A 5000-nucleotide genomic window follows, 5' to 3' on the forward strand; every position below is an offset into this window, starting at 1 on the left:
TAGTCTCTCTCTCCTTCACCTCTCCTGCTCTGTCTTACTATGTCAGCCACTCCTCTGTAGTCTCTCTCTCCTTCACCTCTCCTGCTCTGTCTTACTATGTCAGCCACTCCTCTGTAGTCTCTCTCTCCTTCTATTTTCAACATACACACGGTACAGTTCAGTTCAGCCTCTTTGTGCTGCGATGAAGACACAGTATGACCGCTTCTCTGCTCACATGATGGAGTATGAACTGTATGTGGTACACTAACATATCTGTGTGTGTGTGTGTTTGTGTGTGTGTGTGTGTGTTTGTGTGTATGTTCAGGGTCATTCGGCCAATCTGCAGGCTGCCTGCGTGTGCACTGCTCCGTTGCCACTGTAATTGGGGATGATGGACAGCCGGAGCCCTGGCCTGAGCTGCATGCGGATAGGGGCGGGGCCATGAGAGACGGTCTAGGAGTGCGTGTTTTTGTGTGTGTGTTTGTGCGTGTGTGTGTGCATGCCCGTGTGTGTTTGTGTGCTCGTGAGTGTATGTCTGTACTCTGAAGAACTCCATTGGGACAAGACAGTGAGAGGAGAAGAGAAGGAAGAGGAGGGTAGTGAATTTGAGGGGGTGGGGCCAAGTTGAAAAGTCAAAATGGTCTATATCGTAAAAATGTATGAAAACAAAAATGAGCTTTTTGGTCTTAATTTAGGGTTAAGGTTAGGCATAAGGTTAGCAGTGTGGTTAAAGTTAGGGTTAAGGTTAGGGTTAGGCATAAGGTTAGCAGTGTGGTTAAAGTTAGGGTTAAGGTTAGGTTTAAAGTCAGATTTTAAGAATAGAAATATTAGAACTTCTGGCTTTGCAGCTTGGCCAGATAGTGTCAACAGAAGGGAATATAGATGATGTGATATAGAGGAATATAGATTATATGACATAGAGATAAAGCAATATAGATGATGTGATATAAAGGTAAAGGAATATAGATGATGTGATATAAAGGAACATAGATGATGTGATATAGAGGTAAAGGAATATAGATGATGTGATATAAAGGTAAAGGAATATAGATGATGTGATATAAAGGAACATAGATGATGTGTTATAGAGGTAAAGGAATATAGATGATGTGATATCGAGATAAAGGAATATAGATGATGTGATATAAAGTTAAAGGAATATAGATGATGTGATATAGAGGTAAAGGAATATAGATGATGTGATATAGGGGTAAAGGAATATAGATTATGTGATATAGAGGTAAAGGAATATAGATGATGTGATATAAAGGAATATAGATGATGTGATATAAAGTTAAAGGAATATAGATGATGTGATATAGAGGTAAAGGAATATAGATGATATGATATAAAGGAAAATAGATGATGTGATATCGAGGTAAAGGAATATATATGATGTGATATAGAGGTAAAGGAATATAGATGATGTGATATAGAGGAATATAGATGATGTGATATAAAGGTAAAGGAATATAGATGATGTGATATAGAGGTAAAGGAATATAGATGATGTGATATAAAGTTAAAGGAATATAGATGATGTGATATAGAGGTAAAGGAATATAGATGATATGATATAGAGATAAAGGAATATATATGATGTGATATAGAGGTAAAGGAATATATATGATGTGATATAGAGGTAAAGGAATACAGATTATGTGATATAAAGGAATATAGATTATGTGATATAAAGGTAAAGGAATATAGATGATGTGATAAAAAGGAATATAGATGATGTGATATAGAGGAATATAGATGATGTGTTATAAAGGAATATAGATTATGTGATATAAAGGAATATAGATTATGTGATATAAAGGTAAAGGAATATAGATGATGTGATAAAAAGGAATATAGATGATGTGATATAGAGGTAAAGGAATATAGATTATGTGATATAAATGTAAAGGAATATAGATGATGTGATATAAAGGAATATAGATGATGTGTTATAAAGGAATATAGATGATGTGATATAGAGGTAAAGGAATATAGATGATGTGATATAAAGGAATATAGATGATGTGATATAGAGGAATATAGATGATGTGTTATAAAGGAATATAGATTATGTGATATAAAGGAATATAGATTATGTGATATAAAGGTAAAGGAATATAGATGATGTGATAAAAAGGAATATAGATGATGTGATATAGAGGTAAAGGAATATAGATTATGTGATATAAATGTAAAGGAATATAGATGATGTGATATAAAGGAATATAGATGATGTGTTATAAAGGAATATAGATGATGTGATATAGAGGTAAAGGAATATAGATGATGTGATATAAAGGAATATAGATGATGTGATATAAAGTTAAAGGAATATAGATGATGTGATATAGGGGTAAAGGAATATAGATGATGTGATATAGAGGTAAAGGAATATAGATTATGTGATATAGAGGTAAAGGAATATACATTATGTGATATAGAGGTAAATGAATATACATTATGTGATATAGAGGTAAAGGAATATAGATTATGTGATATAGAGGTAAAGGAATATAGATGATGTGATATAGAGGAATATAGATGATGTGATATAAAGTTAAAGGAATATAGATGATGTGATATAGAGGTAAAGGAATATAGATGATGTGATATAAAGGAATACAGATGATGTGATATAAAGTTAAAGGAATATAGATGATGTGATATAGGGGTAAAGGAATATAGGTGATGTGATATAGAGGTAAAGGAATATAGATTATGTGATATAGAGGTAAAGGAATATACATTATGTGATATAGAGGTAAAGGAATATAGATGATGTGATATAGGGGTAAATGAATATAGATGATGTGATATAGAGGTAAAGGAATATAGATTATGTGATATAGAGGTAAAGGAATATAGATTATGTGATATAGAGGTAAAGGAATATAGATTATGTGATATAGAGGTAAAGGAATATACAGTGGGGGAAAAAAGTATTTAGTCAGCCACCAATTGTGCAAGTTCTCCCACTTAAAAATATGAGAGAGGCCTGTAATTTTCATCATAGGTACACGTCAACTATGACAGACAAAATTAGGAAAAAAATTCCAGAAAATCACATTGTATGATTTTTTATGAATTTATTTGCAAATTATGGTGGACAATACGTATTTGGTCAATAACAAAAGTTTCTCAATACTTTGTTATATACCCTTTGTTGGCAATGACACAGGTCAAACGTTTTCTGTAAGTCTTCACAAGGTTTTCACACACTGTTGCTGGTATTTTGGCTCATTCCTCCATGCAGATCTCCTCTAGAGCAGTCATGTTTTGGGGCTGTCGCTGGGCAACACAGACTTTCAACTCCCTCCAAAGATTTTCTATGGGGTTGAGATCTGGAGACTGGCTAGGCCACTCCAGGACCTTGAAATGCTTCTTACGAAGCCACTCCTTCGTTGCCCGGGCGGTGTGTTTGGGATCATTGTCATGCTGAAAGACCCAGCCACGTTTCATCTTCAATGCCCTTGCTGATGGAAGGAGGTTTTCACTCAAAATCTCACGATACGTGGCCCCATTCATTCTTTCCTTTACACGGATCAGTCGTCCTGGTCCCTTTGCAGAAAAACAGCCCCAAAGCATGATGTTTCCACCCCCATGCTTCACAATAGGTATGGTGTTCTTTGGATGCAACTCAGCATTCTTTGTCCTCCAAACATGACGAGTTGAGTTTTTACCAAAAAGTTATATTTTGGTTTCATCTGACCATATGACATTCTCCCAATCCTCTTCTGGATCATCCAAATGCACTCTATCAAACTTCAGACGGGCGTGGACATGTACTGGCTTAAGCAGGGGGACACGTGTTGCACTGCAGGATTTGAGTCCCTGGCGGCGTAGTGTGTTACTGATGGTAGGCTTTGTTACTTTGGTCCCAGCTCTCTGCAGGTCATTAATTATGTCCCCCCGTGTGGTTCTGGGATTTTTGCTCACCGTTCTTGTGATCATTTTGACCCCACAGGGTGAGATCTTGCGTGGAGCCCCAGATCGAGGGAGATTATCAGTGGTCTTGTATGTCTTCCATTTCCTAATAATTGCTCCCACAGTTGATTTCTTCAAACCAAGCTACTTACCTATTGCAGATTTAGTCTTCCCAGCCTGGTGCAGGTCTACAATTTTGTTTCTGGTGTCCTTTGACAGCTCTTTGGTCTTGGCCATAGTGGAGTTTGGAGTGTGACTGTTTGAGGTTGTGGACAGGTGTTTTTTATACTGATAATAAGTTCAAACAGGTGCCATTAATACAGGTAACGAGTGGAGGACAGAGGAGCCTCTTAAAGAAGAAGTTACAGGTCTGTGAGAGCCAGAAATCTTGCTTGTTTGTAGGTGACCAAATACTTATTTTCCACCTTAATTTGCAAATAAATTCATTAAAAATCCTACAATGTGATTTTCTGGATTTTTTTTCCTCATTTTGTCTGTCATAGTTGACGTGTACCTATGATGAAAATTACAGGCCTTTCTCATCTTTTTAAGTGGGAGAACTTGCACAATTGGTGGCTGACTAAATACTTTTTTTCCCCACTGTAGATGATGTGATTTAGGGGTAAAGGAATATAGATTATGTGATATAGGGGTAAAGCATATTCGAGGGTAGGGACAATACTTTCTATCTATCCTATATCTGTAGAAACATCCTGCAGGGTAGTCCTTCCTCAATCACACACACACACCCATACAAGCATGCACGCGCACACACACACTTACAGATAGATAGGTAGAATTACACTGCAGCATCTACTGGTCTGTCTGCCTGTTTGTCTGTCTGTCAGTCTGTCTGTCTGTCTGCCTGTCTGTCTGCCTGTCTGCCTGTCTGTCTGTCTGCCTGTCTGTCTGCCTGTCTGAAGGCTATTATTGATTGTTTATCTTAGTCTGGACTTCCCATGATTCCTTGCTCCAGCCCACCAGAGGAAAAGCCGGTTGCATAACGGCAGTTTTTCTGTGTGCTTTGGTGCTGAACTGTGAAGGCGTGCGACTTTGAAAACCCTCCCCTGGGATCCACATGCTTTTAGTTCCAC

The 5000-nt window shown here is 37.1% G+C and overlaps 1 protein-coding gene across 1 annotated transcript in view; it reads right to left on the reverse strand.

The window, feature by feature from the left end:
• The window catches only part of LOC121578962 (A disintegrin and metalloproteinase with thrombospondin motifs 2), a 257078-nt gene that overhangs the window by 25184 nt on the left and 226894 nt on the right, over positions 1-5000 (reverse strand). The window lies entirely within an intron of this gene.

Source organism: Coregonus clupeaformis, chromosome 2, assembly GCF_020615455.1.
Source record: "Coregonus clupeaformis isolate EN_2021a chromosome 2, ASM2061545v1, whole genome shotgun sequence".
Lineage (NCBI taxonomy): Eukaryota > Metazoa > Chordata > Actinopteri > Salmoniformes > Salmonidae > Coregonus > Coregonus clupeaformis.